We start from the raw sequence: 27431 nt of genomic DNA, 5'->3' as shown, positions 1-27431 counted from the left end.
GTAGCATAACACTTCTGAGACAGTTGTCTTATTTCCTGGTTTGGTTTAGATATGAACATTACTTTGGTTGAATCAGAATCATAGTTTGATCTATTTTTGTCCTTCATATGCAGCTGTTCTCATGGGTGCTTGAGGTTGTACAGTATATTCTTTTAACATTAATTTCTATCTGCCTGCATGCGTGCATGCCAAAAACATAACAATGGGCAAGTTTACATTTGAGTTTTAATTCCTCTTTAATTCAGAACAAAAATGAAATCTTCTTTAAAAAGATTAAAAATGAACTCATAAACACCTACTTCTGAATGAAAATGAACATTCATGTACCAAGGGTGTCCAGCTCTGGTCCTCAGAGCCACAGTCTTGCAGGTTTTAGAGTCTCTCTGATCCAACACACCTGATTCAAATTAAATGGCTCTTTTCAACAGCTTGTTGTCAAGTTCTGCACATGCATGTTGACTCATCAATCTGACTCAGGTGTGCAGCAGCAGGAAACATCCAAGACCTGTAGGACAGTGGTCCTTGAGGACAAACTTTGGACACCTCTGATGTATACGTTCATTCCACTTTAAATTATTCTGTTCTGTGCATGCTCGTTCCCTTGTCCTGTCGCGAGGACGGTATGCTTTCCTCTGTCTCCTCCTCAGCTGACAGAAGTGAAGTATGCTAGTGTCAAGCTGCTGATTCTACACTATAATCAAAAGCACCGTGAAAATGGCTCTTATTATGTGGTTTTCCATGTTGTAGCAAAGAAGCATGCAGGAACTTGAGTTTGTTTACTTGCGGTAAAAAAGTCAATACACCCACAGATTTGAAACAGATTTAACTCTCATTTTCTAAATCTTCAACTGCTGAGTCAATGTCATTTGAATTTATTAGAATTACCACTCCTTTTTTCCCGCTTGTGGGGTAGGAAATGTTCTTCATGGTGTTCCTGACACAAAACAAAGGCAGAAATAATGATTATTTATATAAAATAAGGGAAAAAAAAGTGTACTTGCATATATCCCATATTTTCTTTTGAGTACAGTAAACAAGTGCAGTAGACCTACCGGTAAAACTGAACCAGAAAAATAGTTGATCTTCTTTGTTTCCAAAATAAGTAATGCCACAAGAAGGGCAAAGATGGTCAGGATACTCTTTGATATTGCCATTCCTTTTAACAAAGTTAGAGACAGACAAGAAAATACAAAAACAGATTTAAATAAAATAAATCCTCAAATTTATCTCATACTTTCAACACAATCTAAGATTTCAGATGTGTCCCAGCTGTAGCTCTTTCCTTTGCTAAAATTGTGGTTCCAGCCTTTTTCAACACATTTTCACACAGAAAGCCTCAAACACTAAAGATCCATATCAATCTGTATTACAGTATCTGTTTTAATGAGTATCAGTCTCATGAGTAGAACAGATTACTTTCAAAACTCCATCACAACATTATCAATCCAGGCTAAGTCGCTTCTGCTTCCTGAATAAATGGAAGTTGAGCTAGGCATGTGTTAACATGTGGTACAGTTCTTAAATTAAACTAACTTAGGCAGGCAACTGCTGTGCTGCTTCCTACAGGATCTAACTCAGACTTTTATTGCCAAACATCAAACTTTTCCTTCATATCTGGGCAATCTTTTTAAGTTGCAGAGTTCCTTTCTTTCTGTTTCCGCTGCCCTGCAACTCAAAATGCTACCTGTTTTTTTAACCCCTCTATCACCTGCATTGGGTGGGTAATTGGATAAATTGTCAAATCTTAAAAAAAAAAAATCTAATCATCTAAAAAAGTAAAAATGGGCTTATGCGAGCTTGTTTGTAGGGTCTGTTTTCCATAGAAGTTGAGGGTACAGAACAAGGGCTCACTGTTTTTTATCTATTACAATCCTCATTCTACATGCATCTGATGGTGTCGGGCAAAATATTTGCTCTTACCTGTAGTGATATCAGACAAAAGGACCTATGTTACAGTTCAGTGCTAACTTTCTTACATCCTTATCAAAGGCATATCCTTCCATTATAATAAAATCAAAAAGCAGGAATCTCCCAGTCCAATCTTAAAAGGTCACAAAATCTTTGGTACCTATGAGGTTTTCAAGCTACACCAGTCAGTTATTAAGACTGTATCTTATCCACCAGTACAATTTTATTTGCACAATTAATTCACATCCATATTTCACAGTATATTCTAAATATACTTACCTTTAATGGCTTTCCCTCTTTGAAATCACCAGAGCAGAGAAATTGGTTGCATTAAACCATGATGCTCCCACATAGTGCTGCATGTGTTTCAATGAACTCCATTGTGGCTGGGTGGGTTAGCAGTTCTCACATCTATGACCTGTTCAGAAAGACATGAAGATATTTAAATTGGGCAAATTATTAAACCATTTTTTAAGAATGTAGTCCAATTCTTCCTCCTTAGAATTAAAAGAAAATAGGGTTTCACTTTAAATAACGCTGGGGTCATACCTACCATTGCTTTGGTTTTAGCCTTGACTATTTTGAAACTATATTTTAAGGAGTTTGATGTGGCAGTAGTCAATGGCTTTACTCCCTAGTAGTTCTGGTTTATTGTCTGGTGGTGGTGGTAGACTGTATCCTTGATGTCTAATCACGCTGATTTGCATGGCTTGCTCTACATTGGGAGCTGTTGGAGCTCATATTGGGACTATGGTCTGTTTCAGCCTGATTTGCGTCCGTTCTCTTCACAAAAAAGTCAGAAATATCTCATGTTCATGCTTTCTTTAGAAACAGCTAGCAGTCTTGCTAGCCTCAGGTGAAACTGGATCACGTAGCTCAAGCTTAGTCAGCACTAAGTAACTTGGACACTGAGGCACGTTCGTTTGAGCATCTTTAAAATGTATTTCAGCTCCAGTGTGAAAATCTTAAGTTAAGACCTAATGTACTCACTGAAAACTAAATATGACATGACTTCCCCACATTATCTTAAAACTAATCTAGTGCTACCATAAAACTATATTAGCATTGCTTTGTAACTTCATACTAACATTAAGTTAGCCTTTCATAACATTCAAAGCTGTACTTACAGTTGGAAAAGTGTAGCCAAATGTAAATCTTTTGGAAATGATGACTGTTCAGGAAGCCGCTTTAAAATTGATTGATAAGATTGGTGTAGTGACACTGGTGATCCATGTGTGTCTAAAAGGACATTTATGTCCCCCTCCTCCAGTGACCTGTCAATCACCTGAGGTAGCACAGCAGGTGTCCAGTCAGATTTCATTTGTTGCCAGTACCACCCTGCCCATCTCTCCAGCTCCATCCCTGACTGAGCAACTAATTGGATTTAAAAAATATGTGCAAATTTTGACACGAAGCCACACTCAAAAATAAATAAAATTATGCATATTTGCCATTGTGGAAGACCACATTTTCTTTTGATTAATCCTTATTACCATAGAATCCATAGCTTACCTGGAAACTATGGATACTAACAGTTTTACAAGAGAAATGTGTTTATTCTTGCTGAGTACAAAACATCATCATATCAGCCGTCTGTAAATGAGGATTCCTGATTCCTATTTTCGGCATGCGCCAGTCATGTTAAAGAAGAAAATACATAATCTTTTAGTTCTGACTTCTTTCACATCAGAATTTTGTAAAATCTCATATAATTCATTCAGGTTTTCAGAATTTGGTAAATTCAAGCTCAGATGAACAATTAGGAATACATTTTGGGATAAACCTGTTCATTGAGGGAAAAGAAACAGACAGTATGAGCCCATGAGCGCTAATATGCAGCAAAATAATTTACATGTGAACGTAATCCATACTGGTGAAAAAAGACATCTGAATTTGACTTTATCTTGGCAAGAGAAGCTGATTTTGGAGGTGAGGTGATTCAGTCGAATCGTTAAATATCCCTATTATTCTTCCAAAATAAAATGCTGACAATAAAGAATAAATAGTTTAAAATAGTAATGACAATGAGATGAAAATGTATAGTTTTAATGAAAGTCAGTGGGATACTTTTGGCAACGAAGGTCACCAGACAAAGTAGCTGATAGTAGCTAAAAAATACTAATGACATCAAATCAGTTTTATTGTTGATCTTTGACACATCTAATATTCTAATCACAACCAAAGTTTGATTATTTTATAGCAGTTTTTTTTCCCATGTACATTTTTCCTATGAGAGTCCCCAGAAGACATTTCTGACATTAGCCAAGGCAAGTTTATTTTTATACAGGACAGAACAGGTGGGTATTTAACCTTGATTTAAATAAACTGAGTTTAAACTAACACTACCTATGAAATCCAATCAGTTTTGTTAATAACCTTTTATATTAGGATTATATATAAATATATTCAAGTATCTAATCACCACCAAAGACTCATCCCTTTAACATTTATTAAATAGAAAATAATTCAGTTTTGTTTTTGGTGTTGTTTTTTGTAATTAATGAGCCAGAAATTCAAATATTCAAACTGGCATTCAAAGGGTTAAAATCCTAAAACTGGTTGAATGTTTGGTAGTTTTGAGCAGGACAGAAGTTGTTTAAATGATTTATGAATAAAAGGAGAAAAAATATTGATGTATGGTGATTGTATGATAGCCGTGTTTCTGCATGGACACGTTTGGCCACGAGGGTCACCAGAGGGTGCCAAATTTGCTGAGAACACAGGGGTCAAACAATGGTGTCAAAGGACACATTACATTGCTGTGGAAAGATGTTAATCTTTTTAAGAAGGGTCAAATCATTGGCATTCATCAAGCAGAGAAAACATCCAAGGAGACTGCAGAAACTTTACAAAAGCTTTATGTATTCTTTTTAATCACTGTTTAGGTGTTGTGAAAAACTGGTGTAAAACATTGTCTCAAGAGAAGCATGTTGGTTTGATATCAGGAAGAATAGCTGTAGTCCAACAGCTAATAGAGATCACAATAAATACAAATACAAATGAACAGTGTGAAGGAAACTCAAAGGATTGGGGCTGGACTGTGTAGCCATAAGAAAACCACCAATCAGTGAGGCTAACCACAGAAAAGGCTTCAGCTTGCTAGGGAGCATAAAGACTGGACTCTGGAGCAATGGAAGAAGGTCATGTGGTCTGATGAGTCCTAGTGATGGGATGTTCAGCTCTTTTCAGAGAGCCAGCTCTTATGGCTGGGCTCCCAAAGAAGAGCCAGCTTTTTTAGCCCTATAATTTACATTAACTTCTCAAAAATGAATAGTGTTTTTAAAGCCCTTTTGTGTTCAGCATTTTTACAAGAAGCCTTATATTTGCCTCCTTTGTGCATTTATTCTGATACAAAACCGCTTACTTTTGTTTACTATTTTAAAAAAAATCTTATATTGCACAAATGAACAAAAAACAGCAAATAAATACACAAAACAGAATGAGAACCAAACTCAAAGCAGCATTAATGTCCTCAGTGCAGTTTAGCATTCAGAAAAATAAGATGCCTCATTTAGGATGGGCTGATCCGGTTTCTCTTCTCTGTGAGTAGGGTTTGATGACACAACGCACTCACTTATGTACTCTCCACATAGCTGTCTGCTGTGTCACTTGCAGTGTAGCGCCAACTACAACCTCCCAGCAATGCCGCGGGCAAAGCTGGGACTGAGCACTGAGAGCTGAGCACGCAGGAAAAAAAAAAAAAAAAAACGGAGCCGGCTCTCACTCGATGGGAGTCAGCTCTTCTGATTCACTACAAAGCATCGGCTCTCATTGCCGACTCTTTTGTGCATGGCACATCACTAATGAGTCCAGATTTTCCCTGTTTCAGAGTGATGGCAATTTAAGGATGAAAAGAGAAGCAGATGAAGTGATGCAGTCATCATGCCAAGTACCTACTGTACAAGCCTGTGGGGGTAGTCTATTTTTATTTACCACTTGTTTTACCAGGGAAGTCCCATTGAGATTACAAAATCTCTTTTTCAAGGCAGCCCTTGCCAAGACCACAGCCGTCCAAATTCCATTACAGACAGTAATCATTAAAACAACCATTCAAAAAACAAACAAAATAAAACATACACTATACAGCATACAAAATATAAATCTAAGAGGGCAAAAGAATGGGGAAAACTTAGCTAAACAACAGGGGTGATGAATGTAAAAGTTTCTATGATCCATCGAGATGCGGACGGGAATGATTCTGCATCAATGCTGCTACAGAACGTGGTAATTTGTGGTAACCTGATCATAAGTGGGACCACAAACTAGAATTTGCTGATCTCAGAAAGTTATTAGATAACACTGCGACCTTACAGAGACCTGAACAGCAGGCATTTGTTCTGTCTCAACAACAGAAAATCTCCAAAGAGCAGAGTAGGAAGACTGAAAACTAAAATGTTTCTTATTACTAAAATGCCTCCACTTAGGAAAACTGCAAAAACTAAGCAAATATACAGAAAATAACTCACTGGAAATACATTCATTGTCTTGGGAATATAAACTAAGACTACACATATACAAAAACATTTGATAAGTTAGCTCAAGGCTAACGTCTCTGGAAAATGCCATTGGCAAGCTAGCAGTTAGCATGCAGGAACGAACTAAAGGGTCTGAAACAACTTTGTCCATCATCAAATGTTTACTGCAACAATATTGTTTTCTGTTTTCAGTTACAATTTGACTAGAACACATACAGGCAAATGTTTTCTGGCCATAAGAAGATGAAAAACATCTTAATTTTCATATTCTGGCTGAACAGGTTACGGAAATTTCCCTGAGGCTCTCCGAAGGGATTAATAAAGTATTTCTATTCTATTCTAAAAACTAAAGGAACTAAACACACTACTTTAACACAAGACATTTTGATAGTAATCTCATTGTAATGAGATTATCTCACTATAGTATATATTTATATAATTATATAATTAATATATAATATAATTACATAATTATATAATTATAGTAATGTTTCTTGTTTTTCCAGCAATGGAAAAATAAAGTTTAGTTAATGAAGTTGAAAATAACATCATTGTTTACATGTTTATGATGTTTGTCAATATCAGCACAGATTTATTTCTGAAATAATGATAAATAAACCGCAAGTTCATAATTATCTGACTGCTTGTATTTATTGATAAAGAAAGTAGCTCTGTGTAGTAATAAAGAAAACTAAGGATGCAACACATAAGGATGCATGATAATCGTAATCAAATCGAATCGCGAGACAAATGAAGATGCACAGTCCTACTGGACAAGCAGTCACAGACACCTACTGAGTCAGCCTCCCAGCTCTTTAAGACATTTTTAAAAGTTCTAACTGAGATCATCTCCTGCAGTTTTAGGTCAGTTAGCTCTTCCAGGCTGTATGGGCAGAGAATTTAAAAGCTTTGGGGTCTGTCAGCAAAAGAAAATCATTAGAGAGCAGACAATATTTACTCAACTTAACTGAAATATATTAACAAAGGTAAGAGGGAAGCAGGCTGAGAAATGATACCAATGTGAAAGTATGTGTATGGATAGGCAAGACCACTGAACTCTGGCCTCTGTGGTTGGTCAGGTCAGGTCTAGGTTCAGCAACATTATGTGTCCAAAGAATTAAGTCAGCTGATATCTGAATACACTGAATGAGCAGGTTATTCCATCTTTCTTGATGGCATGGCTATACTCCAAGGTGACAATACCAGGATTCATAGGGCTCAGATTATGAAAGAGTGGTTCAGGGAGCGTCAGATACCATTTTCACACATAGATTGGGCCCCACAGAGTCTAGATCTGAACTCCATTGAGAATCTTTGGGATGTGCTGGGGAAGGTTTTGTGCAGTGGTTGGACTCTACCATTATCAATACAAGATCTTGATGTAAAAGTAATGTAACAATGGATGGAAATAAATCTGGTGACAAAGCCACAGTGAATACTGTCATAATCAAAGCTAAACACAGTCCAATAAAATAGGTGTGTTTTTGGTGGTGACTTCTTTTTCTTTTTTTTTTTTTTTTTGGCTAGGCAGTGTATATAAAAAATATTTTTAAGCATCTGTTGAAAATTTAAAACACTTTTGTTTATTTAAGGACATGACAGCATTGTCCTGCTATCAGTGTGGACATGTGTGTGTGGTCCAAGTTAGTTCACAGGTGTAGCACCTAACAAAGGAACCGTTGTCACATGAAAACACACTGAACAATTTAATCTCCAAAGCAGATGGAGCTCAGAAGACATATTTTATCTATTAGAATATAAAATGGATTTATACAATCATTAAGCTTTTTGACAATATTTGCTTTTTTTCTATCATCACTTCTTCCATTTTTAAGATTTAATAATCATGAATAAATAAATAAAATAAATAAAGTGATGATGAAGAAGAAGAATGCAAATTACACTTTAAACTCTGTTCTGAACCAGTAGACTAAAATTTAGCGGTGAATAGAGAATATTATTTTCTGTTTGACAGTTTTACACACTTGTTATCCTGAAAATAACATTGAAATCAAATCCAATAAACTGAGTGCAACATAACCTGGATGTTCACATCCAAATCAGAACAGGTTTGCATTTATTTGTTTGTTTGTTTAATAGGATCCCAGTTAGTCATCACTCCATTATAGGAGCAATGGCTATTTTTCCTGATGTCTGAAGACTCAGAGATCAGCCGAATGGTAAAAATGTACAACTTCTCTAAGATGTCTGTAATGACCTTCTGTCCTAAAACCTTGAAAATTTCTATTTACCTAATGAACAGTTTAAATAAATAAATAAATATCAGCAACATCAGTCAACACACTGGTGACCCAGACATTCACAAACACTGTGAAAATTAGCCCTTTACAGGAAATACATTTGAGAAAAATAAGAATATCTTAAATTCTTGCTGCATATTTATTCCTGAAGACAAATGTGTGAGTTGTCATGAAAATAAAGGCTCAAAACGGTCTTTGTCAGGGAACACAGTGCAGCTTTATGATACACAGGGATCAAACCAAGAAGACCTACTTCACTATTAATTCATTCTCATGCACAAAGATTAGTTTTGGTTTTGTGAGAAAAACACCTATATAATCAAAAAATAGGTCAAACTGTAAACAAGCAGCTCAGTGAGGACATCTAGACTGAAAAGCTGCCTATTAAAGAATAAATAAATAAATAAACCAGTCTGCATACCGTAACTCTTTTCTCTGTCTTCTGGTGGTATTGTTCCCTGTTTGTGTTGAAGGATTGCACGGCATAATAGTAGCCTGCCTTGTATGGGCTGTCACCTTTAGAACGAAAAAAAAAAAAAAGAAAAACTTCCTGAAATATAGTAAGGAACTCCCACTTGGGCTGGCAGTGACTCGACAGGTTTAATCATTTCTGTCAGTTTCCTTGTTTGACACAAAGACAAACATCTATTGAAATATTAAGCTGGAAGGGTATAAGTTTCTATAAAAGTCTAAATCAGTTTACAGGGAAATATCCTTAGTAAACAGAAGAACCAGAAGCCTGAGAGCAATTTAAAAGGTAAGATGATCCAAAGCAACAGTGGCACAGTGTTCAAAGCATTAAAAGCTACTTTCAACCCAGATAATTCACTATCAGAAGCAATACATTAAAATGACAATAGTTCAGGTTTTGTTATTCACTTAGAGCTTGAAAGACGTGTCCAGTCAATCAGTTTGAACATTAAAATGCTGCATTAGGTCTACTGGAAATGTTAAACTACTAAACTCAAGTCACCTTAAGCACGATTCACTAGATGAGATATCACACTTAATTATTAACTTCTCCATTAATCAGATGGCTAGGTGTCACTTAATGTAAAGACAGAAAAAAATCCAAATCAGTTACAGTATAAATGTATTATTGTTAATCCACCAGTCACTGAACTGCCCCTGTGTGAGCCTGAATGTTGTTGTCATGTTCAAAAAGGCATTTGGAGATCTGAGCTTTGTGACATGGTGCAATATCCTGCTGGAAGTAGCATCAGAAGATGCTCCACTGTGGTCATAAAGGGATGGACATGGTCAGCAACAATACTCAGGTAGGCTGTGGTGGTTAAACTGGCAGGATGGAGCCATGTTTCATGTTTTTCCCACCAAATTCTGAGCCTACCATCTGTGGAGATGAAATGGAGACTCATCAGACCAGGCAACATTTTTCCATCTTCTATTGTCCAGTTTTGGTGAGTCTGTGTGAACTGTAGCCTTACTTTCATGTTCTTAGCTGACAAGAGCTTCAAGGTTGGACTTGTGTGTTCAGAGATGCTATTCTGCATATCTTGGTTGGAACCAGTGCTGATTTGACTTCCTGTTGCCTTTCCATCATCTCCAACCAGTCTGTCCATTAAAGTGACGTCATCAAGACATTTTGGTCCAGACAACTAGAGATGGGTGTGTGTGAAAATCCCAGTAGATCTGGTGTTTCTGAAATACTCAGACCAACAACCATGCCATGTTAAAAGTCACTTAAAACCTCTTTTTTCATTATTCTGATGCTCAGTTTGAACTTCAGTCATCTTCACCATGTCTACATGACTAATTACATTAAGTTGGCTGATTAACTGTGCTTACAAACAATTGAACAGCCATACCTGATAAAGGGACAGGGGATTCTATATAGAGTTCATGTAGTTTGATACAAACTGTTCAGTGAATAAACTTAATCTATGAGATGGTGACTAAGGAGAGATTTTGAACATATGAATAATTCAGACATACAGAAAGAGTACAGATCTATTATATCTAAGTATTTTACATTATTTATTTTTTTGTTTATGGTAAAGTACACATTAACATGAACAAATTAAAACAAATGAAACAAATTAATGTTAACACTGAGTAAATGTGCCAGGATTAGCTAAAATCTAATTTAAAAATTCAGATGTGTATATCTTATCATTTAATGCCTAATTTGCATATTTTAACATTACATTTCAGAGCATTTGCTATACAAAAAGTAAAGCTATTATCTGAGATAACCAACTTGGGGATGTTTATATCAATCACAAAAAAATGTTTATAAAACCCACAAAATGCAGTCTTGTTGTGTGTATAAATTTTGGTTTATAATAATGTACAAGTAGTATCTTGTCCTGCATTAGCCTTCCACTTTCATAAGCAGATTTTCTGATAAGAAAACAAAAACCAAAAGAAACAAATCTCACCATATCTCGGTGTACACATCTATGCTTTATCTCTGATCATAGCATTATACCGCCGCCCCCATGTTTCACTGTGGGTGGCTATAGCCAGGTTTTTAGGAGCATTTTTTTTTTCTCTTGTAGTGCTTGAATCTTTAAGAATGTTCATCCTCATTCTTTCATGTCAATCCAGTAAATGCTGATTTCAGGCTCCATGAAGTAATTAGGCCCGAGCACCGTAGGCAGTGTGAAGGCCTGTTGTAATTGCTCTGTTTTTCCTTCTTCTTCTTCTTCTTCTACACAAAAATGAATTGCATTTTTGGGGACTTGAACATGCTTGAAAACTCACCAAATTTTGCCTACCCCCCCAAAGGAATGCAAAACTTTACGTTTTTTGGGGTACTTGGGACTATTTGGGCAAAATTGAACGAGAGCGCCACCTATTTATGATGCCCTGCCACTGCACGCCATCAATCTTTATGAAATTCGCTACACATATTTTAAATGCAAAAAAATCCTCTTGGAACAATGGCCTAAAACCAACAGGGAGTCATCCATTTTGGGTCAAAGTCGCCATTTTGGCGTTTTCTGACCATGTTTAAAATTTATCTCCTCCTAGAGATTTCATCGTACTGCCACCAAAATTGCTCAGGATGTTCAGAAGGCATGTGTCTTTAAAATTGATCAAAAGTTTTATAATAGGAGAAAGGGCATAAAGAGGGCGGGGCCTCAAATTTGGATGTCTCGCCATGAAAAACTATAGTGATATAACGTCCACATAAAACAACATACCTGAACCAAAATGGCCATGTACGATGCCAGTCCCATCCTGAACACATCTACATTCCAATACTTGGATTATGAATTGGCCACACGACAGGAAGTCATGGATTTTACTGGAAAACCCACTTCTCTGACGTTTATTACACAATCAGATCCAGACTGGGTCAGACAGAAGAAAACAAGATTGTGATGATATCCAATGCAAACTGTTGCTCTACACTGCAGGGCGAGACTGTGGCGCCATGGCGAACTTGGATAAGATGCCCTGACATCATAAATCAATATAAATCCCTCAATTCTCATCTAATCCCCATCAGACTTGCAGCGATTAATCAGGCTCTGGCCCTGAACAGATCCATATGACAAATTCTGGTCTAGCCCTAAGCCCCTCCCACTTACAACAGGAAGTGCTTTTTTTCAAACGCCAGGGTCCTTCTCCTCAGGAATGAAACTTACACACTTGAAAGTGTTTCACAACAGGTCAAACCCTTTCATGACACAGCAATAAAAAAACTCAGGTTCCTTTGCCAAATGTAACCATGGCGAATAGTTGTATGACGCCATGACACAGGAAGTCCTTGTAACTGACTCATTGTAACGTTGATCTTCACCAAACGCACCACGGTGGACCGTGCTCAGGCCGGGAACTCAGCCAAATTGACATATGCCGGAAAAATTGTAAAATGGTTCTATAGCACCCCCTACAAATATTTAATTGATCACAACAACCCACTACGTTGATCAATATGGCTGAAAACCAGCATATTGATAGAACTTGGAAGGATGTACAAAAAAGCCTCTTGGATCTATATGATCTAGATGATAGGAAGTCTGCCATTTTGAAAAAATGTGTCATTTTGCGGGTCATTTTTGCATGTTTTTTGCCTTACATTTAAACTGTTTCCTCCCAGAGATTTGATCGTGCTGGCCTCAAAATCAGTCTGAACACTCCAGAGGCATGTATGATAAAAAGTTATGAAAAACTTTCTTAAAGGAGTTGGCGTTCAGCGGCGCTGCCTCATCAAGTTCTGATGTTTCTGCATCAAGCACGGAATCCATTATTTCTGACATACAACACTCAATTTGCACCAAACTGCGCATGTTTCACTTCAGTTCCATGCCGACCACATCTACATGTCCAGATGTTATGTGGATATTGCTCAACGGTGCATGGTGAGACTGTGGCGCCAAACCTAACAGGGATTATTCAGGGTCTGCTCCTGAACAGATACATATATCCACTTCTGGTCTCCTCCTAAGCCCCGCCCACTTACAACAGGAAGTGCTTTTTTAGTCACTGGGGTACCTCTCCTCAGGAATGAACCTCACACACTTAAAAGTGCTTTAGATGAAGGCAGACCTTTTCATGATAGTACAGTAAAAAAAAAATTAAGTTCCTTCGCCTAACCAATGGAAATGTGCCTCTATAGCACTCCTTATAAATATTTAATCTATCAGCCCCAACCACTGCTTTGACTGACATTAATGAAATGTGGCATATTTATATAACATACCAGGACATACAAAAAAGCCTCTTCATGTCCAGATGTTGTCAACACCATAGCCCCCACTTCCTGTAAAAAGGAAGTCCATCATTTTAACTCTTTAATACTTGTAAAACCAATTCAGTGACAGAAGCAAGTTCAAACTAGTCAGTTGTGGGATCAAACTCAGAACATATGGTGGCCACTGGGTGCTGGTGTTAGGAGCTGCTAAGCCTAAAGTGAAATACAGAGACATGGTGAAGATGCTGGCAGTAGTGGTGGTCAAAGGTTTAAGGACCAGTCTATTGGGTTAAGGGTGTATAAAAGCTCTCAAACTAGACTGGCAACCTGTGCATAAGATAGAGGGTGAAGAAGATGACTTGTAGGAATTGCTGGCAACACATGTTGGACCTAGGGATGCTGAAAAGCTTCATTTCAAAGTTACATGTTGCTAGTGACCCTGTTTCTATAAACCACGGTCAGTCCCTTTTGCTATGTAAAAGAAAGTAGAGCAAGAATTCGAGAGGCTTTCGAAGGAGAAAATTATTGAGCTACCGAATTTCCCGGACTGGCAGCACCAATTGTACCAGAACAAAAACAGAGCTCCATGGTTCATCTTTCCTCAGCAATTTGTGCAGTGGGGCCAACAGGGTAGACAAGTTCGGCATAAACCTATTGTAAAAGTTCAAAAACCCCAAATATGTTTTGAGTTCTGTCACTGGTTTTAGGAATGGAGCCTTCTTGATGTCAAGTAGGGGGTCACAAAATTTAGTCCCACATCCCACGTCAGACCCATGATCTACACAGCATCATTGTGTGTAAACTCTGCTTTGTACCAGTCTAGCTAGCCTCTAGCTGATACAGATTAAAAGTTAAACAGCATTTTAAATGGTAAATAAAACCACATACCTCTACACTGAAATCTCCTTATTCATCCACTTTCTAAACTTTCTGATGAGGACTTGAAAAAGTTGTTGATGTCTGCCTATATTAATCTCTAGATGCAGATGCAGCCTACAACAACTCGTCCCTCCCGCTGTCTCATAGCTACGCCGGCTCTGATGGTACTTGAGTGAAACTTTTTCTTGCAGATAATGCGGATATCTTCTAATTTTTTGGAATGAATTAATGAATGAATTTATTGTTATTGCACAACAATTACATCAGCAATCATTGGCAGTGAAATTCTTAAATCCCAGGCTCTCCTAACAATGCCAAAAAGAATACAAACCACAATCGAAACAGTCGAACACAAAAAGCAAGAATATCACAAACAAGTTATACAGCAAAATATATAATAGGCAATAAGAAGCTATTATTTATTATTTAAAGGTAGCGTTGCTGCTGACATCATTTAGAAGTTTCATGGCCTGCAGTATGAAGCTGTCTCTGAGCCTGGTGGTACGGGCTTGATTGCTGAAACTCAATTGGACGACCACTGTCGAATGGTCCACATCACTGGTCCATGACACTTCAATTTCTGTCTATAGGAAGGCAGAGAGCGAGGGAAGGCCTTATACGTGTTTGCGTAAGGGTTGTAAACATGATGGAGTGTGTTCTTGCCACGCATAGAACAGCTGATGTGTTGGTGGTATCTCGGCAGGACTTTCCTCGGGTTGGCACTGTTAAAATCCCCGGCCATTAAGTCTCTGCCTGTTGATAACTTCAAACAGTTCTTCCATGGCCTCTTTGGTTTCAGCGTGTGGCGGAACATACACTACTGTCATGACAAGCGATGTGAACTCACGCTGAAGATAATAAGGCCAGCATCTGATCATGAGGCGCTCCAGGTCCGGAGTACAGGCCATAGAAATAATTCCCACATCTGAGCACCATTTGTTGTTCACCATGAAACAGACACCACCTTCCTTGCTCTTTCCTGAATGTATAGTCCGGTCCAAGCAATAAACGGAGAGTCCCTCGGGAACAATGGCCTAGTCCGGGGTCAAGTCAAGTTTCCATTAAAGCAGAAATGTTACAGATGTTAATCTCGCGTTGAAACGCCATCCTGCTCCGAAGTTCATTCAGCTTGTTGTCCGATGACTGAACATTTGCCTGAAGAATACTTGGTAAAGGAGGCCGAGTCCCCATTTCCTCAGGGGATGTTCCATCAATTTCTTTTTATACTCACATCCATCCATAGGAGATGCATTTAAATGCATTAAAAATATTAACGGAATTATTTACATAAAGTTAGTTCCCACCATTAACACATTATTTTTGACAGCCTTACAAAATACCAAACCTGGGGTGACCCAGGGTTCAAAAAACAGGGGAGCTAAGGGGAGCTCAGCTCCCCTGAAAAGCAGTAGAGTTCCTCTAAAAACATTCATCTGATACTGTGAGGGGGAGACCTAAAACTACTCTGCTTACTTTAAATGTTTCCATAAAGTTCCTGATGTTTCTTAAAAAGAATAATATTTATTTGTTGGTGTTGTGTGTTTATTCCTTTATTTAATTAATTATTTAAATGCAGGTGTTCTGTACTTTTACCTTCAGAACCACAGACAGCAGCATTGTTAGTTTGGTGCGTGCCGTGAAGGTTCATACAGTAACTACTTGATATGCTTCTTTTTGTGGTTGTTAAAAGAAAATCTTTCCATCCCTGTTTCTAATCAAACAAGCTCCAATCAAACAGTATAGCACTGTAAGTTTTTGTGTTGGTAAGGCAGACACACAAATTATGCTAACAAAATTAGGGTGTGTCCCAATCCGCACACTTCTATACTTCGAACACTACATTTAAGTGCTTAGTGCGCTGACACAGAAATTTTAGTAAAAACTCAGTGCACTGAAAGTACCCGGATGCTGCCCTAAACTCGGCCAAACATCTAGTGCGAAACGATGGACACTACACGCACTAAACGGACGCCATCTTGCTGACGTAGCGGAAGGGGAGGGACTTTCAACCAGTTTTTCAGAGCTGGCAGCCACCGACTCAGCGTTACCGATGCAGGCGGTGACTATTTTCTACTGTTGTAAGTATGAAGATATTTGATCATAATTCTAATATAAACTGCAGCAGGCTTCTTATCTCTTCTATCCCTGATGACAGTTATGGATCTGATCATTTGTTGGAGGCTGCAGTAGAGTTACCAACGTAAATGTTAGCAGTTTTACGGTGTGTTGACCGTAGGTCACTGTGGCATCAAACTACCGAGCCAGCAGTGGCACTGAGGCATTTACCACCTGCGGGCTAGGACGCTGCTGTGGAGAAGAGGAGGCGGCAAGAGAGAAATGTTTTAATAAAAGTTTTAAATAAAATGTTTTCTGTATCCCTGTTTTAGCGTCTTCATTACTGCATTTCATATTTTAAATGATGGTTTCTAGTATAATCGGTTTCCTGTTGCAGACGTGAACGGTATCAGTGTAAACACCAATGAAAACAGATGTTTAATGTAAAGTACTTTAATTCAGTGAAGATATCTTTGCATATTTAAAAGCTGTTTTATTAGTGTTTTAAATTGCACTTTATACTAACAGGTATGAGGGAGACATGCAAAGACACATGAACGTGTGCTGATGGTTTCTGTTGTTATTAACTGAGATAGATTAATACAGTGGAGGCCACGGTTCTTTGTTTCACTAATGAGGCCTTTTAAAAGGCGTTTAATAGCATAAAAGTAAGATGACATGCAAACACGTAGGAAGAACTTAAAAAAAGTATATTAACGGAGAGGCGTTGTGATTAGGCAGCATGTAGGAGGGTCATAAACCTTAAAATAAATAAGCATAAGTTATAATTCATGTGCAGCCTGAGGAGGATCCTGTGTTGGATGCGACAAAGTTTACAGGTGGGGTTAAGTAAGGAGTAAACAAAGTAAAATCAAGAGTTGGAAATTCATTTTGTAAATTAAGGCAGCAGAAGAACCACCGTCAAAAGCTGTTACGTCACTTCTGGTAAGTGCAAAACGTTAGTGCTCAATTTGGATCAGCACTTACCCACGATAGTGTCACTACAGAAGGTAGTGCTTAGTGCACACTACACACTACCTCCCAGTGCACTCATGTAAGTGCGCGGTTTGAGACACACTCTTTATGAGAAAAGATTTTGTTAGCGTCTCACGTTAGCTACCTGTAGCATTTCTCAGCAGCAGCATAGTGTCTCTACTCTCTTGCTTCACATATGTAACATCTTAATACAGTGAAATTCCCAAAACAGCTTTGTTAATTTATGCATTTGTTTCTGTTCATGCAGTCAGAAAGGAGAAGCAACTCTAAACCTGAGAATGAGTAGCAGGTATGTGTCTGACCCACGGCTCAGAATTTTTTCAGTATATCCTAGCAAAAAAAAAAAAACAATCATAAAAGAAAAATATCTGTGACAGTATTTTAAAAACATTTTAATTCATTATGATGAAAGAAAAAGGAGTGCCAGAATTTCCCCGGCTCTGCACTTCCTCATCTTTGTCATCCTGGTGGCATTTTAACCGAAGGCCTCTCTGCTACTTGTCACTCACATGACTGCATAGTACACACACACACACACACACACACACACACACACACACACACACATACACACACACAGTCTGAAATATGTAATACTACTAAGTAGTTTGGTTTATTCAGATTGCACTCTGATCCATTCAGTTAGATAGCATGGTTCATTTAAGGTTTGAGATCATATAAACGTACCCTCAATGTCACAAAGCAGGGCACTGCTCATTAGTACACATTGCTGAAGACTAGATATTATTAATATTATTAGTAGTATTTGAATTAATAAAATTAAAATTTAACAGTCTAAATGTAGATGACTAAGGGCGGAGAAAAGCATGTCTGTTCCAGAAGGAAATTATTTTATCACCTTTTATGTTGTTCATAGTCACAGTGTATACGTCCGTAGAACTTGATCTACGTTCCTTTTCAGTTTGATAAGAAAACAGTCTTATTTAAGTATAATGCAAAGGCTGTGGACATGTCAGTCAAGTTTGAAGGGTTTTTTACCTCCGCCAACGGTGGAGGGTATGTTTTCGGCAGTGTTGGAAGCAGTGGCGGCTGGCCAGCAGGGGGCGCTGGGGCGCCGCCCTCACCTACAAAGAGTCCATATTCCTGGTTACTACACAATTAAAAAAAACAAACTGTTAGGAATAATTTCGGATGAAGATATGTGTAAAATAATGTATTTTTTTTTAGCTTTTTGTGCATGTTAAGCGCATTACACAGTGTTTCTTTTTAATGATTTTTCATTGAACAACACTTCCTGGTTGCGGGGGCGCCGGTCAAATGAATCCCTATTGTCAGCCTCAAACTTTTGACTAAAACGTCACTGGAGGCGGCGTTTTGATTGGTTCGTTAAAAATCTGCTTGTGGCGCAGCTCGGTGCACCCCGGATACGCCCACTTTTCATCGTCAGCCAATTAGAATAGTTGAATTATGTTGCTTCAGTGTGTTTGGACAATGTCATGGTCAATTATACACTCCTGTATTTTAAGCCAGTGTGACGTACATCCGTAGTAGCAAGCAGAGTGAGTTGGAGACGAGTCTGTAGTAGCGTACGATTAGAAAGATGGCATGTGAAAGTGGAACCGAAATTCCCGAGCGAATTAATTCTGTAAAATATTTACAAGAGCACCCATTTTCAAGATGTTCTCTCGAGGAGAAAAAGAGGATAAAGGAGCTCGGGGCTGACCAGCCTGATCTGCAAGCACAGCAACAAAGCGGCGACCGCGGAAGAGCTTATACCCGGGCTTTTTCCCGCTCTTACTATGAAAAACGGAGTTGGCTTGCCGGTTGCGCCGTGAGTAACGCCTTTTTCTGCTTCCCTTGTCTGCTGTTTGAAAGTGTCGGCACCACCGAAACGTTGTGGACAAGCCATACACAGACTTCGTTTTTCTTTTCTTCCTAACTCTGTAACTGTATTGAAATTAAAGTGGCTAAGTTTTAAGTGTCAACTTTCCAAGAAAATTTGCGCCCCCCTAAAAAAAATTGTCATCAGCCGCCACTGGTTGGAAGCGTGCACCAATGTATATTTTCGGCAGTGTTGGCTTGTCCATCTGTCTGTCAGCAACATAATTTAAAAAAGTTATGGATGGATTTTGATAAAAATTTTCAGGAAATCTGTGAAATGAAATAAAGAACAACTGATTAGATTTTGGAGGTGATCCAGATCAGAGGGGACCGTTTTACCAACATGCAAAAACAAAATCTATTTTTGAAAGATGACTATTTTACGTCTAAAATATTTGTATGAAAATTGGATTTGTCACTAAAATGTATGACAAATAGTCAAGGAACACAAACTCACCAAATTTGGGACAAAGACTTTATGAGTGTTGGACAATCTGAGATTCCAGTGTATGGAGATAAAGTCTAAAATAAGTAAAATAAAAAAAACTTTATTCTGCCCTTTAACTCTAACATTATTATTAAAACGTAACAAATATATATTTTATTTAAATTAAACTTTCTCAAGTTCTCCAACATAAGCAAACAGCTAAGTTTCTAAACTATTTCACAGTTCCTCTCACGTTACTACACCTCACCAATCAAACAGAATAAGCAGTCGGGGGTTCAATTGTACTTTCAACTGTTTTTTAATGTGCTTTAGAAGGTTTGGCTTGCATGTATTTCCAACAACCCAACCCCAGCAAAGCTCCAAAAACCACAACTTGTAATCTGTGAGTGTATAGTAGCAGCTGACTCATTGCAGTCTTAATTCAACTTAAAGATCTTGCTTTTCAAACCCAGCTCTGGTGTCCAATATCTCAGAGACAGTACCGTTTGGTTGGGCCATACTTAGATCCATCTGAAGCAAACAATAAAATAATATAAAAAAAAAGACATGTGGGCCTTTTTGTCACTTGGGAGATCTTAAACTACTTTTTGATTCTCCCAAACAGATTTCTACAGAGGCAGGTGCAAGCACATCTGTCACTATGGATGCTGTCTTTGTACGACCACATTTTCATTGCAGTCTGGAAACATGATCGACGTTAGCTCATTTACAAAGTCTTCTGACCTGTATGATTGAGAGTGTTGCACAGTGTGGTAAAGACTTGTTATTCAACCTTGTCTGTGTTAGAATCTTGTTTGGGCTTTAGCAGAAACTGGTTCATTCACCACGGAAATGACACGGAAAAATTACTGTGACAAACGTCACAAAAGTCTCTGTCAGAGACGCCTTGGACAGGTTGAACCCAAAAGGACATACTTTGCATGTCTTTGTTTCAGACATTCATGTCAATCAAATTAAATGTCAATTATTGTGTCATTTAATCAGCAAATAACTTTGTTTACCGTAAATATCCATGTGCAATATTAAGTTAAATAAATGCATTAAAACTGACTGATGAAAAATAAAACATAACATAATATTTAACTGTAAACTAAGCTAAAAGGAATAAAGCACATTTAATCATGCAATTAGATTTCAATCAAACTGAACAGGGAACATAAATTAACACTGAACAGTAATTTTAGTATGCAGGCATTTAGTTTTAGCTACCATGGTTTGAATGGCAGTCGTATCGCTAACCTAGCTAACGTCAGATCGCTCAAATATCAGTGGCCTTTAGTATGTATGAAAAGTTAGAAAATCATGTAATAAATGGCCAGTTTACCAGCCATTTCTATTTATCCATCCATCCATCCATCCATCTTCTGCCGCTTATTCGGAGTCGGGTCGCGGGGTAAGCTGCCTAAGCAGAGAAACCCAGACTGTCCTCTCCCCCACCACATTCACCAGTTCTCCCCCGGGGCCTCTTTCCTGTGGGACGTGCCTGGAACACCTCACCAGGGAGGTGTCCAGGAGGCATCCTGACCAGACGCCCGAGCCACCTCATCTGGCTCCTCTCGATGTGGAGGAGCAGCGACTCTACTCTGAGCCACTCCCAGATCACCAAGCTTCTCACCCTATCTCTGAGGGAGAGCCCGGCCACCCTGCGGAGAAAACTCATTTCGGCCGCTTGTAATCTCGATATTTTGGACACTACCCACAGCTCATGACCATATGTTTACTGTTCTACAACTGGGACGAAACCCACACTGCTCCTTCTCAATCTGAGGTTCGACTATCCGATGGACCCTCCTCTCCAGCACCCCTGAATAGACCTTACCGGGGAGGCTGAGGAGTGTGATCCCCCTGTAGTTGGAGCACACTCTCCGGTCGCCCTTTTTGATGAGGTGGACCACCACCCCAGTCTGCCAGTCCAGGGGAACTGTCCCTGATGTCCACAGGATGCTGCAGAGACGTGTCAGCCAAGACAGCCCTACAGCATCTAGAGCTCTAAGGAACTCTGGGTGGACCTTATCCACTCCCGGGGCCCTGCCACCGAGGAGCTTTTTAATCACCTCAGCAACCTTAGCCCCAGAAATGGGAGAGCCAACACCAGGGTCCCCAGACTCTATTTCCTCATCGGAAGACGTGTTGGTGGGATTGATAAGGTTTTCGAAGTATTCCCTCCACCGCCTCACAACGTCCCGAGTCGAGGTCAGCATCCCCCCATCCTGATTGTACACAGCGTTAGTGGAGCACTGCTTTCCCCTCCTGAGCCGCCGGATGGTGGACCGGAATCTGCTAGAAGCCATCTAGAAGTCATTCTCCATGGCCTCTCCAAACTCCTCCCATGCCCGGGTTTTTGCCTTAGCAACCGCCAAAGCTGCGTTCCGCTTAGCCCATCGATACCCATCAGGAAAAATCAATGAGCTGTATGCCTATAAAGAGGATAAAAAAAATATCTCTGTCCACTTACAAAAGTGGAACAAAATTTTGATTCCTTTGTGTATCTTGTATATACAGCAGAATTAACAATAAAGGTGACTCTGACTCTGACCTCCAATATGGCTGCTAATGAGCATGTTACATCTTGAACAACCTCTGTTCTGATCTGATGAATCCTATGTGAACTTTAGAGACTCTGCCTTAGCCTGGTGCTGAACATAGCCCCACACACACACACACACAGGTGGAAGACTCTTGCACCCATATCAGTGAGTGTAACCAGAGCCGTGCTGACCTTCTTCATTGTGGCTGGCTGAATGAGAAAGTGAAGGATTTACAACAATAAGTCACCATGGGTGTATAAATGATTGAAAAAGAATTGTTGTGTGAACAAGCAACAAAAATTTCACTTGTCTATATTTGTAGTTGGTTTTAGGCAGGGAAAGAGAGAAAAACTCTAGAATAAAAGAAAAGAAATTGGGTTAGAAAATTTGATTAATTCAGAGGGATGTTGTAAAAGCATCAAAATGTCCAAAAGGCACACAAGTTAATGCTGCTTTTTAATATTTAAGATGGAGGTAATTCCTTATACTTTCTCAACTTAACTTTACATAAAAGCAACCCAGCTTCCTTAGAGCAACAAAGAACCTGAAAGGACAACAGTTTAAACACCAACCCACTGGGAATAAAGATCTTGTTGTGGTTGATGGGAAACTATAAGAAAAAAACCATTAGGAGTTGGTTGTGATGAGAGGAATTGTGTATTCATTTTTAAGTTCAACAGGGAATGTGGATGGGTAAAATGGGTGAGGTGGATGTGTCTGTCTGCATGTGGTTGGGGCTGAGTCCAAGGGCCTCATTGTAAGCGAGTGGGGGCAATAATTGTGGGTGGGGGGTTGTGGGAGGGGTGGGAACACTGCCTTCAGAGCAGGAGATGAGGAGAGCCTGAGGACAGCAAGGGCCAACCTGTTAGGTGGCATCAACGAGGCAAAGAATCAGGACTCCAGGAGGACAGCTCATCGCCCCTTGCAGACCTGTGACAAGTCCACCTCCTTGCTAAATGAACTGAATGACTTTTTTTCTTGTTTTGAGGCACACAACAGCACACCTGCTCCACACCTGCTCCACCCCCTCCTGACAAACAGGTGCTGAACTTCCTAACTGGGAGACCACAGGCAATTTGGGTCGGCATGAACACTTCCAGCTTCACAACACTGAACACGGGGCCCCTCAAGGATGTGTGCTAAGCCCCCTCCTCTTCACTCTGTTGACCCACAACTGCACACCGTTGCACAGCTCCAACCTCCTCATCAAGTTTGCAGATGACGCGACTGTGGTGGGTCTCATCAACACAATGATGAGACAGAATAGAGGAGCGAGATGAACCACCTGGCCTTGGGGTGTGAACACAACAATCTCTCTCTGAATATGGAGAAGATGAAGGAAATTGTTGTGGACTTCAGGAAAACGGCTTCCAACATGCACCGCTGACCATCAATAGTGCTACAGTGGAGAGAGTGTGCAGCACCAAGTTCCTTGGCCACAGAGGACCTCTCCTGGACTATCAACACCACATCACTGGCTAAGAATGCCAACCAGCGCCTCTTTTTCTTCCACAAACTGAGGAAAGCTAGAGGCCCGGCCCCCATCATATGCACCTTCTACAGAGGTACCATCAAGAGCGTCCTGACCAGCGGTATCACTGTGTGGTACCTCACCTGCTCCACGTCCTGCAGGAAAACCCTCCAACGCATCAAGAGAGCAGCTAAGAAGATCTTTGGTGCCTCTCTCCACTCCTTGCAAAACGTTTACACCTCTCGCCTCACTCATAAAGCCCTCTGCATCACGATAGACCCCACCTACCCGTCACACAGCTTCTTCAGTCTGCTGCCATCAGCAAAGAGACTGCGAAGCCAGCGGGCCAGGACCAGTAGACTAAGGGACAGCTTCATCCACCAGGCTGTCAGGATGCTGAACTCTCTCCCTGCTCCACTTAGACACACACACACACACACACACACACACTGGACTCTGACACCCCCCGTATATAAACATATATTGCACTGACTGTAATTTGCCTTATTTATTATTGTGTTTTATTTACTTTGTGATAGTACTTGTTTTGTTTGTTTGTTTGTTTGTTTTTTATTGGCTTTCAATTCTCTGTTTGTCCTGTACATGCTGCAGAATTGACAATTAAGCTGACTTTGACTTTTGACTTTGAAAAGAAACAATTATTGGAAAGAGGTCATCGTCATGCCACATTAGAGGTTGAGCACAGCAGCAGTTTCCTTCTACATGCCAGCCACTTATTAATGTGGGTGTGCATCAGATATGCTTGGCATGAGAATGCTGCTCCTGGGTGCTTTAAGCAGGTAAACAGACATGCTCTTCCTGTATAACCTCCAGAACCCAAATTCTTTCCACAAATCATGCTGGTTGCAGTTTGTGCCTCCTCTGGCTTTACCTATTATTATCCTATAACCTCCCCTTGTTATACCCTCTTCAACAATTTATCCTCTCAGACTTATTTTGCCTTGAAGCAGCTGACAGTCTCCACTTTGATGTGTTTTGTGGATCTGAAGGATGGTGGAGTTACAGACATGAATGTAATCTAGCCCTATCTACAACTCTCTTTTGTAAACCATTGCACTCTTTAATCAACTTAAAGTTTGGTAGAATTAGAAATTAAAACTGCAACTATGAAGTTAGGGGCAAGGACACCTAGCTTGTCTCAAACAGACACTCTAATAACTTCCATGCAAATCTCTTTGTCTGTCCCTTTTTAAAAATATACTAAATATGGAGCAACCATTGTTCTTCCTTGGTTGAGGAGCTAAATTATTTCTATGCCTGCTTTGAAGCAGTAGGGGCAGATAATGGAGCACACACCCATTCCAGCCAATGAAGTGAGATACATCTGTGAACGTGAGGAAGGCAGAGAAGTCAGATGGGATTCAAGGGAACTGTGCTCATCATTTTGCAGATGTTCTACAAAGCAGCATCAGTACCCTTAATGATCTAGACTTGTGGCACTTGCCTCCATCATCCCCAACTGCTTCGAGATGATGATGCACATAAAATCTGCCCCCCCTTATCCTGGACCAGCACTGATATGCCTTCAGATCAAACAGGTCACACGGCTGTGTGCTGAGTCTGCAGCTTTAGGACTGTATCACCACCCACTCCTGATATACAATGATTAGATCTGCTGATGATACAAGCAACGTGGGACAGATGTCTAAGGGCAAACAAATTGTTAACAAATGCATGAATAGCTGGATCATAACACTAACAGAGACCTGGCTGCGAGGAAACATCCTGGACCAAGCTGCGAAGCCAGACGGCCACACAATCTTCTTGTCAGATTGGACATCAGACTCTGGTAAGACAACAAGAGGAGGTGTGTGTGTGTCTATGTTAACAATAGCTGGTGCACAAACAGTATTGTTATCGAGAGACGTTTTTGTCAAGACCTGGAGTATCTACTATTAAAGTGTAGACCTTTTTATCTGCCCCAAAAAACACAGTTGTGTTTGTAGCTGCTGTGTACATTCACCTGTGAGCTAATGCTAATGTAGCTGTGAGTAGGCTACACGACAGCATCAGCAAACAGCAGAACATGTACCCAGAGCGCTTCTTTGTCATTCCTGGTGATTTTAACTGCACTACTCTAAAGACTGTGCTCCCCACATTATATAAGAACATGGACATTTAAACCAGGGAGGGCAGAACACTATATCAGGTCTACACAAACATCCCCTGGAGCCTACAAAGTCCAACCCTACCCCTATCTCAGACACTCAGACCTCCTTGCCATCACAGGGTTGAATGACTACTGCAGAGGTGGACTGGACCCCTAAATGCAGACACAAGTTCTCCCAGAAGGCAGAGGCGGAATTTAGTAGTGACAGTTTATTATTAACTTAAACAGGTGAAGTTTCTGAAAGCTGAACAGTCCTATAGTCTAAATCCAGATTCCAACGGCTGCTGGAAGTCTCAGCGGACTGATCTGGGGCAGAACAGGCAGACAGGCGGAGTGTGGTGTGAAGCTGGTGGGGCAGGAGCAAGAGAGATGGGGTGGAGCAAACAGGTCAGACGAGGTGGGGACAGAGCCAGGAGGTTGACGTGGCTAACCGTGCTGAGGAAATCAGTTTTACCAGGAGTCTAAGCCCAAAACAGGTCTCCTTAACAACAAGCAAAATCTCAAGAGAGAAGCCAAAATTAAAACCACAAAGTACCAAGCTAGGTAACTGGACGATCTGGAAGAGGATGGTAGAATGATTCGGTGGTTAAATATTGCTGGAAATGAGGGTGGCTTGATTGCCAGATGAGACTCTGGTGTGGTGATCAGCCCAGGTGTAGTAATGGCTGCCCTGGAGTATTCTTGTAAACCCTCTGGCCAGAGACAGGCTCAACACACAAAAACAGACAGAGGGAGACAAACACACACACTAGGGCAACAGGGAACAACACACAGGGGAGACAGACGGGAACCATAACATACTGGACTGTTACCCTGATGTCAGTCACTGCAACAAATCAAGGCTCATATCCCACCTGACCTCGATCAACACCAGTTGATCAACAGGCCCACAGATGACAATTAATTGCCCTCCACACTGCTGAGGGCAGTGTGGAGGGCAATTTAATTTAAAGTCAAATTAATGAGTTATTGTGTAGAACCTGACTGGCTGTTAGAGCCACCTAATTCGACTCAGGTGTGTTGGTGCAGGGATACATGGAAAACCTGCTGGATTGCGGCCCTCGTAGGACCAAATTGAGCAGCCCTGTCATAGTGTGTTAGAATTTCCACCTCACCATTACCACCATCATTCTCAGCACTGATGTTCCCCAAGGCTGTGTCCTGAGCCAAATCCTCTTCATGCTGTACACCCACAACTGTGTCACCCCCAACAGTTCCAACATCCTCATCAAATTTGCTGATGACACAACCATTGTGGGACTGATCAGTAACAATGATGAGGCACCGTACAGAGAGGAGGTCCAGATGGCGACCTGGTGCAAAGACAAACATCTCAACCTTAACACCAGGAAGACAAAAGAAATCGTCATTGATTGAAGGTGAGGACCACACAGCACTCAGGCCTAAGCATCAATGGGGAGGAGGTGGAGGGTGTCATAGACTTCAAGTTCCTCAGACTATACATCTCAGAGAACCTGAGCTAGACTTTGAACACCACCAACATCATCAAGAAAGACCAGCAGTGTCTCTTCTTAGAACTCTGAAGAGAAAAAATCCCCCCCCCTCCCCTCTGCTGGAGGACATCTACCTCTGCACAATAAAGAGTCTCCTAACTTATGGCTGCACAATGTGGTACCCCACCTGCACCACAGCAGAGAAGAAACAACTGCAGCAGGTCTTCAAGACAGCTTAGAAGATCGTTGGCACCCCACTCCTACACTTGGACGAGATCTACTCAAGCTGTCACAGAGAGACCCTGCCCACCCAAGGTACT

At 40.2% G+C, this 27431-nt stretch overlaps 3 long non-coding RNA genes across 3 annotated transcripts; 1 reads left to right on the top strand and 2 right to left on the bottom strand.

Moving 5' to 3' along the window:
* Positions 1 to 144: 144 nt before the first annotated feature.
* LOC121633940 lies at positions 145 to 9135 on the bottom strand. The gene is made up of 4 exons (XR_006009151.1): positions 9066 to 9135; positions 2188 to 2326; positions 1053 to 1156; positions 145 to 934 (listed from the first exon to the last, which is right to left on the bottom strand). It is a non-coding gene; the product is annotated as an uncharacterized LOC121633940 (long non-coding RNA).
* LOC121633943 lies at positions 660 to 18556 on the top strand. Its single transcript, XR_006009153.1, has 3 exons — positions 660 to 671; positions 1126 to 1128; positions 18279 to 18556. It is a non-coding gene; the product is annotated as an uncharacterized LOC121633943 (long non-coding RNA).
* On the bottom strand, positions 10011 to 26299 carry LOC121633941. Its single transcript, XR_006009152.1, has 3 exons — positions 26289 to 26299; positions 16144 to 16146; positions 10011 to 10113 (listed from the first exon to the last, which is right to left on the bottom strand). It is a non-coding gene; the product is annotated as an uncharacterized LOC121633941 (long non-coding RNA).
* Between the last annotated feature and the right edge of the window lie 1132 nt (positions 26300 to 27431).

Source organism: Melanotaenia boesemani, chromosome 22 (genome assembly GCF_017639745.1).
Source record: "Melanotaenia boesemani isolate fMelBoe1 chromosome 22, fMelBoe1.pri, whole genome shotgun sequence".
In the NCBI taxonomy this organism is placed as follows: domain Eukaryota; kingdom Metazoa; phylum Chordata; class Actinopteri; order Atheriniformes; family Melanotaeniidae; genus Melanotaenia; species Melanotaenia boesemani.
This window is presented reverse-complemented; position numbering and strand designations above follow the sequence as displayed.